A 13,809-nucleotide genomic window follows, 5' to 3' on the forward strand; every position below is an offset into this window, starting at 1 on the left:
TTCAGTGCTGGTTTGGGCAGTGGTGCAAATAACTTTGCAGAGATTATAGCCTTAAACTACTGCTGACTTTGGCTATGGACAAAAATCTAAATAAAATTCAAGTCTTTCGAAATTCCGAAGTCATCATCAAATGGATAAATAAGATCTATCGGGTGGAAATTTTGATTCTCTCATCTATTAAAGATTTGATTGCATTTCATTTGCCCAAATATGTTTTATTCAGGTCTACAGAGAGCAAAATTTCGAGGCAGATACCCTTTTAGATGAAGGTTTACAATTGGCTGTGGATAGATGGGAAATTACGGAACAGTTAAAGGATTCTCATTTGCGGCAAACATCCTCCCCGTATTTAATCAATCTTGATCTCTTTGTACACTCTTTAGGCTTTGTTTCTTCGTGTTGGGAGCTTTGTCTCTCGTTGGGCTGCTCTTCTTTTGTTTGTTTTCTTGGCCTCTGTTTTTGTTTCTTTCCCAGCTGTTTGCTGTCCACTCTTTTCTTTGTGGCTGTGTTGCTGCTGTACTCGTTTCTTGTTGTTTTTCCTCTTGTAAAGTTTCTTCAGCTTTTACAAGATGTAATCTCATATAGAAATATATGATGTTATAAATTTCTTTCTGGAAAAAAGTAATCATCAATTTTAATTTTTTGAAATTATATAAATTATTAAAATATATAAGATAAATAAATGAAAAAAAAGAAAAAAGATATTATGTTGTTCAATTAACAATGAAGTGAACATGCAAGGATGTTCAGAAACCTCTATAAAGCTAAAGCTATAAGGTTTTAAATAGAGAAGACACGGGATCCTTGAAATTTTAAATGCAATATACTAACACTATATAACAATATTTTAGTGTAGGCAGATTAAAATTGGACTTTTATCTCTTTAGAAAAAGAAGGCCGTCAGGCGAACGGCTTCATTCAAACTTGTATCAGCTATTAATTATGTGAAGTCCAACAGGTTTTGCCCCTTCACATTCCAGGCCTCTTCTATTACGCTGTCTTTCAAATCACTTTTATATATTGGAGATTGTTAATTGTAATATGTTGAAAAACTTGTATTATCTGTTGTTCAATAATAAAGATATTGAGTCTGCCTTTTCTGTGGATGTAGTCATATTGACGAACCACATAATCTCTATATCATTTATTGTTTATGTGCTCTGTTTGCTCTGCTCTATTTGTACATTGAATTCATTTTAAATTTGTTCAATTATTTGACAAGGACAACTCTGTTTCCATTTGCTTTAGGGCTGTCTATTGAAAGGGCGGTCAAGAACAAGGAAAACTATCAACTTAAGGCCATCATTTTGTCAGCTATTTCATCAGACAAGCTATTTTCTGTAAGTATAATCACCACAAGCATGCTACATGCTTTTAGTGTTTATAGTTTGAAAGGAGTCTCTGTGTTTTAATAATACATTCTTATTTTTATGGATCAGTTACGATTTGAATTTGAGACCCCTTATGTACATTGTGAAGTGTTCCATTACTAAACTTTTGATCCTGTTTATGACTTGAACTTTTTTGGTGGACATCTTCATTAGAATTCAGTTGTTCCTTTTTCGAATATATACTATACTGTGTATAGTAATTTTTCTATATTAATTGATAAAAGTGGGATTTGAAAGAGGTCCAAATCTTTTTAGAAAGGCTACATTGCAAATAATGTATAATTTATTGAGTTCCATTCAATGGAGAATTGACAAAGGCTGTATATGTCACACAACCTCTTAGTTTTGTGTTATATGTTGATGATTTGCTCATTATTGGGAATAATCAATCACTAATACAAGATATGAATGAAGATATGAAGATCAATTTTGAGTATGTCTAATCTTGGATTACTTCATTACTTTATTGGAATTACTTTATTGGAATTGAAGTGTGGCAAACACATAGAAAAATAAATCTTTCTCAAATGAAGTACACCAAAGAAATTCTTACACGATTCAAAATTCAAGATTACAAAGCTTCTTTAAACAAGTGGAGATAAGAATTAAGTTGATTGAAGACCCAAATGAATGAAAATCTATATAGGAGTTTGATAGGAAATTAGCTTTAACTACTTGTCTAGACATATCCTCTGCAGGTTCTGCCTCAGCTTTGTTGGCCTGACACTAGTTATCGGATGGGGATCTTTTGGATTCGCAACAGGGAAAAAATAGAAATATGTTTATTGCTAAATTACCCTACACAAGCAAATCCTCCAAGGAGAATTTACCTTGACGAGCCCTATAAAAACCTCCTCACTGTATTTCCTGGATCTCCTTTTAATGCCACATTAGTGTTAAGTTTGTCCAGATATCTCGTGCTCTTTTATTTTAGTGTTGGAATCATTAATTAAAATAGAAAATGCGGTTTACTTAGATATGAGATACCTTAGCTGGCTTTTAGGTCATTTCTCTCTATTTTCTTCATTCACATCCATTATGGAATAGTTTTCATTTCTGGTTCTACCATGACATTTATTAATTATTGCCCCCAGTATCATGACGATTGCATTAGTTTATTCAATAAACAAAGATACCAGGTGGCGTTCACACAAATCAGGACCCAGTTTATGTTCAAAGACGATTCCAGCAATTAGGAAATTTAGATGAATGCTAAAGACTATTTGCCGTGAGCCTGCAAGCATCACTAGTTTGCACGTGTCGGTTGCAAGACGATTGAAATAATTTGCAATATAACTGCTTTAATGGCTACTGTTTCTATTCATGCAATGCTAAAAACTTGTCAAAAGTTTGATTAGGGCGGTTAGACTGTTGGCGTTTGATTGGAATGCTAGAGAGTGAGTGGGCCTAGGAGATAACTTTGAAAAAAACAAAGGATTATCTCGTGTTTGTATTAGAAGGCTTTTGCAATATGTTTATGGTTGCATTCTGTTCCTAAAATTTTAAGAATTGATAACAGCAGTTTCCTGTGGGTTATATAACTGAAAACTTTCCAAATATTTTCCTCACATTCATGCAGAATATAACATGGACAAAGAGGGCAAAGATAAGGCTATTGGCATTGATCTTGGAACAACTTACAGCTGTGTGGGAGTGGCAGCACGACAGAATTGAAATTATTGCTAATGACCAAGGAAACAGAACCACTCCTTCCGTGGTTGCTTTCACCCCCAATGAAAGAGTTGTTGGAGATGGTGCCAAGTTCCAGATTTCAACTAATCCTCGCAACACTGTGTTTGATGCCAAGAGACTCATTGGAAGGAGATATAATGATCCCTCTGTGCAGTCTGACAAACAATTATGGCCATTCACTATCCTGCCTGGTAAGAATGATAAGCCTATGATTGAAGTGGCTTATAAAGGTGAGAAAAAGCTATTTGCAGCTGAGGAAATCTCGTCCATGGTGCTGGTGAAAATGAAGATGGTTGCCGAACAATACCTCCAGTGTGATGTGAAGAATGCTGTGATTACTGTGCCTGCTTATTTTAATGATTCGCAGAAGCGAGCAACAAAAGATGCTGGTAAAATTGCAAGGCTAAATGTCATGCGGATCATCAATGAACCCACGGTTGCAGCAATAACTTATAGCTTTGCTTTATTGGGGGAAGAGAAAAGAAATATTCTAGTTTTTGACCTTGGAGGAGGTACCTTTGAGGTATCTATTCTTACAGTTGAAAGAGGTATGATTGAGGTAAAAGCTGTTGGAGGGGACATGCATATGGGAGGCGAGGATTTTGACAATAACATGCTCAATTACTGTGTTCAGCAGTTCAACAAAAAATATAAAATCGATATGAGTACTAGTCCCAAAGCTCTTCGCAGACTACGCTCAGAGTGCTAGAGGGCGAAAAGAAGTTTGTCTTCGGCAGTAGAGACTGTAATTGACATAGATTGCCTCTATGAAGGGCAAGATTTCCACACAAAGATCAGGAGAGCCAAGTTCGAGGAGATTAACGCAGACCTATTTGACAAATGCATGCAATTAGGGAAGCAATGCATAGAAGACTCCAAGATGAGCAAAAACCAAATGAACGACATTATATTAGTAGGAGGTTCTTCACGTATACCCAAGATCCAGGAATTGCTAAGTCAATTTTTGGGGGGAAAGGAGCTCTGCAAAAATGTAAATCCAGACGAGGCAGTTGCTTACGGTGCAGCTTTGCAGGCAGCTGTACTGAACAATGAAAACATCCAGTTAGTCTTGATGGATGTGACTCCTTTAAGTCTTGGAATTTCAGCCGATAATGGTGTCAGGCATGTAGTAGTTCCCCGCAATACTCCCATTCCTACTCTGAAAGAGTCGTCTGTCACCACAAGGTTTGACAACCAGACAAATGCAAATTTTCTAATTTATGAAGGCGAGAGACCTTTGGTTGCACAAAACAATTTGCTGGGTGAGTTTGTCGTCAGTGGGATTCTACCTGCTCGGTGTGAGGTGCCAGATATAAGAGTTCGCTTTCAAGTGGATATAGAGGGAATTCTCACAGCCTCTGCCCAGGACATGGGAACAGGGAGAAACAATCAGATTACTGTTACAAATGAGAGTGAGAGACTGAGCAACGAGGAGATAAATAGAATGGTGGCTGATGCAGACATATTTCGAAAAGAGGACGAAGAAGCAGCAAAGAAGCATCTTGCTAAAAACAATCTGGAGAGTTATGTTTGTAACATGAAAGGTAGGGTGAGAGAGGCCAGGGAGAAAGGGATGGTGCAGGAAAGTCTTGTTGAAGGGATCATGGGGGCCCTGAATAATGCTGAGCAATGGTTAGACAGTCATGACTCTGCAGAAACTTATGAATTGCAAGCCAAATTGAACGAATTGACGTTGGAATGCAAGCCCCTGACATAAATGGAATTATGCAATTTGAAGAAATAAGGTTTGCTATTTTGTGTTTATAACTTTGGTGAAGTACCGTGCTTTCCATTTTCGTGAATTAGCATAGTAGAAGCTGGTTTAGCAGCGCAATTTTGTTTCTTCATGCTATCAAAGGAAATAACTTTAAATGCTACTCGTTATTACATTTGTACTTATCATATTAATGTTTACAGTACATTAGATTTTTTTATTTTATTTAATTTTTTTTATTCCACTAAACTTTTTTATTAATATTTTTTATTTCACAGTACATTAGATTGAATGTCATGAAATTGTCTTTAAAAATTGATATTCCTGAAAAGTCCTATCTGTTACTAATGATTTTACAGAGGATAGTTCTAGGGTAATCCACTCAATTAATAACACCATAATTTTTCTGCCTATTTAATTATTTAACCTTCATTTAAATTCAAAACAAAAGGGGTTTTATTGAGATAGCCCATATTAATACGAGATTAAACATGAATTATAGTGTTACTGAATTTTGGCTTTCAATTCAAATTAATGCAAATTACGAAATGATTAGTATGTAAGATGTGTAGGCGAATAGATGGGTTTCCTTGTAAGTTTGCTTTAATAATAAAAATTGCTACAAGTTTATTTGTAGTTGCAAAAAGACAGTTCAATCTCTACATGTAATGAACAATAAGCACCGAAGTGAAGTGGTGAAGAGATTTAAAAAACCTCAGCGGTGATAACAAATAAGTTTAAGGAAATCTTACAATGGATGAGATAAGGATGAATTTTTGCAATGGATAGGAGGGTTTGGAAGAGGAGATTGGATGGAGCAGACATTTTTTTAAGAGTTATCAATCTCCTTCTTGATGCTTATTGTAGTAGCTATTAATAAGTGTCTTATCTTTGCAAAATTTTCTTTTGACATGCTTTTGTAATTAAATTAATCAAAAAAATCATTAGTTCTACAAAGTTTCATTTTAACTCTTTTCTTTGTCACAAGATTTCTAATAAATGATGTTCGATATCTATAGATTTATCTGACTATGAAAAAATAGATTTGTTTTGTTACAATTGTAAAGCTATTATCACAATAAATTATTATTGAACTATCATGAACATGCATTTTTATTTTCATTAACTATTAAATGAATAAATTATTGCTAGTGTATAGACCTTGAATCCTAAACATTTGACATTTTTGTAATTTTTTTTTAAAAAAATGAACATATGTTAAATAACAAATTACTTATTTAAAGTAGAAAATAAATTAAGAAACCAAAAATATGAAATAAAAATAGATCTAATTAACATATGAAGATAATTATGACCAAACAAAATCTTAATCCATGAACTAAGATAAATTGAGATGTGACATTAATCAAACCGTGCCAATAACTTATAGAATTAATTAAGATTATTTCTTCCACATAGTAGCTGAACTCCACTTCAGCTGATTACTTCTTATGCTCTCTTGAAGATGTGGTGACTAAAAGGGTACAAGACTTAGGGTGTGGTTTCATGGAGGGGTTTAAACTTCTATTTTTTTAAGAAGAGGAGATCTCATAAAGAAAAAAATAATGCGCTATGAGTATTTGAAATCTTTTCTTAGGAAATAGAAGCTCTTACTTTTTAAGCTTGCATATTTAGGCGGGTGAAAATGGGGTGAAGCTAAAAACAAACATCTAAGTTTATATTTCCATTTGGACGAAAAACAAATTTTTTAGACTGATTTTCTGAACTGCATCACAAAATTCATGGGACCAACAGATTTAAAATATTCCTAAAAAATCTCAACAGCTCCAACTCTATTTTTTAGAAGCCCCTTCCATGAAACCTCAATCTTACTAACTTATGTCACACGGCTTAGTTAATAACTTCAACACACCACTTTGACGCTCTCAAGTTCGTGGAAAACTTGAGACATTGAGAAATCTACCATAACGGAAAAACGTGGCGACTTCAGCATTCTCCTGCAACTCTATTCTGCTCTCATAAAGGGACCAGATTTCCAATAGAAACGATAGGAAGGGGACCCTTCATCTACCTCTATTCATTTACCTGTTCCTGAAATAATACCTGACCAGAAGAAGGAATTCGTATCATTTCCTGGAAGTGGAAAGGTGTCTAATACATTTCAGAATTATTCTTGGAGGCACAGAGTCCAGACGTGGGCCATTGGTGAAGGTTGAGACAAGCAAGTCGTCGCCAATCTGCGAAAGGAACCAGGTACACAAGCTTATACCTTCTCAATGTAGAACTAATAAATAATAGAAGCAATCGTAGGTTGAACAGTTAAATCTGGGTATTGCAAATGAATTTTTTATTCTTTCTATCGTTGATCAGCAAGTAATGATCAGATTATAAATTTCAACGATAAGATAGTAATCATGAGTATCATTAGGTAAGTTCCCTTCTATATCTCCTCTACCCTTATTCTTTATGGATGTCCATAGCCATATACGAAGCTCCTTACTAGTTTGACTTTATGCATGTGGATATGGTTGCTTGAAGGTGTAAAGATTAGAAAGAGCAGAGAAAACAATAACAGAAACAAAAAAGCAATAAAAAGAGACCACACGATTTATCTTGGTTCGACAAATATGCCTACATCCACACTCAAAGCAAGGAATAACTTCTATTAATCAACTCAAATACATGGGCTGCACACAGCCATTATATAATCATATTCAGATATGAAATGAACAGTTGGGAGAACGTGAAAGGTCATGTGACCGTTGGACTTCACATTCCCAACAATCTCCCTTGTGAAGGCCAACTGGCACAGCCATGCATTGGCATCCCTGCTTTCATTTTCAAAATTCACATGAAAACCAGTCTGCTAGATTTTAGCTTCGCGAACTCTTGTTCACATACGCTTCGAATCAGCTTTTTCCAAATCAAAGCAAAGTTAAAAACTCTATCAGGCACAAACTCACCCATTATGCCAAAAACCGAAACACCACTTTGTCCTAATTTAAAATACATTTCTTCATCACCATCACCTAAACTCCCCCGTAACAGAATATCTACAGATTCACAATTACTGGATTCTAATATCCAAACATAAAACTCAGACCTTACAAGGAACAAAACAATGGCATTATTTTCATCATCAAACAACTCCATCAGATTGTTATCACGAGTTCGAGTTCTTTCACCCTCAGGTTGTTCATTATTGACATTGGCACTATCATCCACATCCATCCAATCAGGTTGGTGAATGTCAATGCATTTTGGTCGAGATAAAACATCTCCTCCTCCATTAGAATAAGCATTAACAGATTCAATAACATTTTCATTCACTCCATGTGACACCTGAAACCGCTTGGAGCGATGCCCATTGTCCTCTGCTCCTGTCCATGGTCGCTTTCACTTCAAACCAGAAAACTGACTTTTATCATTTACTATGTCATCTAAATCCATAGGCTCATAGGCTTCTATGAAATTATCTGCACAAAGGTTGTCATCATTATGGGAGTGCCTCTTTATTTTCACCAAGGCCATGCCATCCACATAACTCTCCGAAGCCAAAATTTCTCCCAGGCCTCCTTGCCCTGCTACCTCACTCCAATCTGCACCCTCCTCATCCTGGGAGTCAACAGCAGATTCAGCTTGGGTTTCCAATGACATACACTCTTCCTCCCGCAATCTCTTGAGTTCATCCTCTTCAACAACAACCACTTTTTCAACATCTTTCAGCTTAGAAATTCCAGCATCTATACAGGGACTATCATGGCGTTCAACCTTCACCACACGAATGCCAACAACTTTCCGACCATTAACAATTTGGCCAATAAGTGCCAAGGCTAGCTCAAGGGGAGAGCAAATAAGAATCCCAACATCCTTTTCTTTCGCTGGATTATCCTCTTCAATTGAGTTCCCCTCTTTCTTCCAGCCATCCCACCAATGTATGCGGCGCTTGAAACATAGTTTTACATGGAACGTAAAACTGCCATAGAAGTTATAAATTTTACCTACTCCTTCTTCCTCCATCTCTGCTCAAGCCAACATGGCTCTGATACCAATTGTAAAGATTAGAAAGAGCAGAGAAAACAATAACACAAACAGAAAAGCAATAAAAAGAGACAACACATGATTTATCGTGGTTCGGCAAATATGCCTACATCCACACTCAAAGCAGGGAATAACTTCTATTAATCAACTCAAATACATGGGCTCCACACAGCCATTATATAATCATATTCAGATATGAAATGAACAGTTGGGAGAACGTGAAGGGTCATGTGACCGTTGGACTTCACATTCCCAACAGAAGGATTCAAAACGAGTTATTTTTTTTCCTCCTAGTCGTCTTGTTTCTTTAGACCTCCTAGCCACTCTTTTTGATCGCCTTCCCATCTTCACCATTCTGTCCCTCTCGAATTCCACTCTTCTTTCCAATGACCTGCCCTACAAGTTGAATGTTTCTCATCTCAAGAATCAAGATTGCATAGATGGCCTTGTGGCCATTTGGAATGTTAAACCTAAACCATTTCAAGACAGTTGGATTAACTGATGGGGGAGAATTATTGTCAGATGTACTTCCTTCCATGACTATGGATGGAGAACTACTACAAAATGTCGCAGACTTGAGAATCCATTGAAGGACAGCTGGAACATGGGAGGTCACCTTTGGCTTATGACACATGCAACATCTCTCTACAACAAAATGTGGCCAATGTTGAAAATCTACTTCGAAAAATGGTTGCTTACAGAGGCAAAGGTGCCCAAATTTGTGCTCGTCTTCAATGGATTGAAATAGTGACTATGGGTCCAAATTTTTCTTTCAATATCTTAATCACAAGTATAAAATCCAGAGCAAATCTCTACGGTTAAATCTACTAATGGTTCCTTGTATAGTAGTCATTTTGATAATATCAATACCTTATATGAACACTTCAGAAACCTTTTTACTGATTGCATGCTTGAGGAGAGTGTGGCTGGTTGTATTCCTAAGAAAATAGATCCCGAATATAGTAAATTTCTCGACCACCTCCTTTCCACAGAATAATTTCATGTTGCTCTTCAATGCATGGCCTTAGAAAAAAGCCCAAAAATTGACTGACTTTTGGTGTAATTTTATAGAGCTCTTTGGCCTCACATTTTAGAAGATTTTTACAATGTCTACCATAAGGGAATTGAAACTGGCTTTCTATGAAATGTGATTAATCAAGGGATGATTAAACTTATTCCCAAAGGCAAAGAGGAAGACATTGTTATTATGAGGAAATAATGCTTTAAACCCACATTCTAATAATCCATTTCCTACATAATCCATGAGAGAAAAGCATGCATACAAGCTTACGAAATCACCATAATGCATAGATCAAAATAGACAAGCTGCAAGATAACACGATATATCCTGTGAAAACCCTCATGAGGGAAAAACCTAGCCTCCAAAAGCATCCATACTATATCATATTAATGAGCCATAAAGCAACGAAGTTACAATGAATGCCTTTGAATGATCAAGCCCTCTAATGCATTCTCATGTGTCCAAGCATGAATCCACACATCCCATGCTATGCTTCACAAATGCAATCCTCCAAAGGACTCAATACAATGACAACCCAAAACCATCAGCCAACTTTAACCACTAAACATGTGCTTGCTTTTATAGACAAAATATCATACAAAAAGAACTAGTGGTAAAGTAAAACCATGTGCTAACCAATTGTTAAATATCCACACAATTGAGAGGGGTGGGGGGCGGAAGTGGGGTCGTGGAGTGAATCAGTTGACAATAAAATCCTCTTTTAAACTTTATTCATAGATTCAGAACAATTAATAGAATTAATAAAACAAATAAACATGAAAACATATGCACATAATGTTAGGTCCCAGAGACAACTGAGAGGGGGGGTGAATCAGTTGTCAACTAAATTCAAACCAAAAACAACTTAACCAACTTAATGTTTAATGCCGGTAAACTAATTAAGTATGCCGGTAGACAGTGTTAACAGTTAATTACTATACCGGTAAAGATTAATGCATGAAACATAAACACAAAGTCATCCACAACACATAACACCAATATTTGTATGTGGGAAACCTTATCCATAATCAAATGATACTACTGCAGATAGTAAGTGTACATAAATGGGGTCTGCACATGCAAAAAGGCCAACAGCCTAGAGCTCACTGCTCAATCACAAAATGGGAGTCACACTCACTACAGTTGGATGGTTAAATCCAATAAGAATGTACTGCACAAAATAGCATCTTCATATGCTGGATTCAGTACCGGTGTAATGTTGATATGCTTCCACAAAAACCTAGCTTCACCTTCAAATGATGTCTTCATGTATAGCTCTGCTTAATTTCGCATATACCTTCACACAATTCTTTTTCGCATTCCACATTCGATCTTACAAATAAGATCTTACATTTATACCATAACCTAAGACCAATTTTAGTAGGTCGGCTCTACAAGATATTACAATAAAAATATTTTACAAACAATATAATATTCGATGCAATAACCGATTAAACATGTCGGCTTAATGCATTTACAACAATAATTAATCATTTCCATAGCATGCCATACTGATCTGGAAAAGATAAACTTGCCGGTGAAACCCTAGGTAACCTTGGACCTATTTGTCGGTAAAAGCAAATATGCAAATATGAATATACCAATGAACAAAACTCTAGGACAAGATGTCCAAACGATGTCTTCAACATTACCAAGTGTTTTCATATAATTCCGAGTGTCGGTGATCATTATATCCTGCCGGTGAACCATATACCACTAACTGTGCAATGGTTACTTGCTTGCTGATGAATGCTGTTGGATCTCCAAAGTGCTAGTGTTTTAGTAGGTGTTGACATCAATGACAAAACCATACCAAAATACCAACAATCTCCCCCTTTGGCATTGATGGCAACGCAAGATGGAAAAACCATCAAAGTGCCAAAATAGAAATGCCAAATACCAAAAACCAACAATCTCTCCCCCTGGGAGCAACATGTGTTATCCAAAGGTTTTTCAATACCAATCTCTCCTTAAAAGATAATGTGTTTTTCCATATATATCTCTCCCCCTTTGACATCAAATGTCAAAGTTACAATAATACCAATTTCATATACAAAATACCAACTACTCCCCCTGAGAAGTAGCTTCCTCATCAAAGACCGGAGTAAAAGTTTTGTCTTTTAATTTTGACGGTTGATGACAATCATCAACTGTCTAAGTCTCTATCGGTGGTGGTATGACTCCAAGCCGATCTCTGAGATATTCAAAAGTCTCCTTAGGCAAAGGTTTTGTGAAAATATCTGCAAGTTGTTCTTTAATGTTCACATAAACCAGTTTTATCTCCTTTTCTTCAACTTTTTCCCTTAGAAAATTCAGTTTGATAGAAACATGTTTTGTTTTAGAATGTAATACCGGATTCTTAGATATATCAATTGCTGCAGTGTTATCACAATACATAGTAATAGGTTCCTTGCATTTTACCTTTATGTCTTTCAACATTTGCTTAAGGCATAGTACCTGTGTACAGTTAGTTGCTGCTGCAACATATTCTAATTCTCCTGTTGATCAAGATGTACAACTCTATTTCTTACTCAACCAAGAAACTAATCTCTTTCTAAGAAAGAATGCTCCGCTGATGGTGCTTTTTCTATCATCCACATCTCCTGCCCAATTTGCATCTGTGTATGCACATAGATCAAAATTTTCATCTCTAGGATACCATAATCCAAGATTTGCAGTCCCTTGTAAGTACCGGAAAATATTTTTTACTGCTGATTCATGATTTTCTCTAGGATTACTTTGAAATCTTGAAACAATACATACTGCATTCATAATATCAGGTCTGGTTTGTGTCAAATACAGTAAACCTCCTATCATAGATTTGTATCTAGTTGGATTAACAGGTGTAGATTCATCTCTTTGAGATAATTTGTCATTTGTAGTTATAGGTGTGCTTACCGGTTTAGAGTTCTCCATCCCAATTTTCTTTAGTAACTCTTTTAAGTATTTGGATTGACTCAAGAATATACCTTTATCAGTTTGTGAAATCTGCAATCCTAAAAAGAATTTTATTTCTCCAATCATAGACATTTCAAATTCTTGCTACATTTTAATAGAAAATTCTTTACATAATCCATCTTCTCCTCCAAAGATTATATCATCAACGAATACTTCTATAATCAAGATGTCATCATTAGTTATTTTGTAATATAAATTGTTATCTACATTTTCTTTAGTAAAACCAATCTTTAAAAGATACTTATCCAATCTTGCATACCAAGCTCTTGGGGCTTGTTTCAGTCCATACAGAGTTTTTCTTAACTTGCAAACCATATTGTTGTCATCTGTCAAAAAAAATCCATCAGGTTGTTCAATATAGACTTCCTTTTCAAGATCTTCATTCAAAAATGCACATTTAATATCCATTTGATAAACTTTGTAGTTTTTGTGAGCTGCAAAAGCCAAGAATAGTCTAACTGCCTCAATTCTGGCTACCGGTGCAAAGGTTTCATTGTAATCAACTCCTTCTTTTTGAGAATATCTCTTACATGCTAGTCTTGCTTTATTTCTGACAACCTTATCATCTTCATTAAGTTTGTTTCTAAAAACCCATTTTGTTCCAATTACATTTTTATTTTTAGGTCGAGGAACTAATGTCCAAGTATTATTTTTCTCAATTTGTTCTAATTCTTCTTCCATAGCTTTAATCCAAAATTTATCTTCACATGCCTCATTAATAGATGATGGTTCAATTTGAGAAATAAGACAGACTCCTTTAAATTTGTTTCCAATTATTTGATCTTCAGAATGATTCAATCTTACATACCGGGGTGTCTTAGTTTGCCGTTGTTCTTCAATTACTGTGGAATCCTCAGATGGTACCGGGGTAATTGGATCTTTATTCTGTACCGGTGGATTTGGTGTAGGTTCATTTGTCACAATTCCTGTTGCTGGTTCAGAGTCTATATACCTTGAAGTTCCTCTAAATTGTTCATCAATCTTTATATTTGTACTCTCAACAATTTTTTGCAATCTCTTGTTAAAACATC

General features: G+C 35.6%; 1 pseudogene; it reads left to right on the plus strand.

Moving 5' to 3' along the window:
- Nucleotides 1-800: 800 nt before the first annotated feature.
- Nucleotides 801-5,022, plus strand: LOC131057697 (heat shock cognate 70 kDa protein-like; annotated as a pseudogene).
- Nucleotides 5,023-13,809: the final 8,787 nt, after the last annotated feature.

This window comes from Cryptomeria japonica, chromosome 10, assembly GCF_030272615.1.
Source record: "Cryptomeria japonica chromosome 10, Sugi_1.0, whole genome shotgun sequence".
NCBI lineage: Eukaryota > Viridiplantae > Streptophyta > Pinopsida > Cupressales > Cupressaceae > Cryptomeria > Cryptomeria japonica.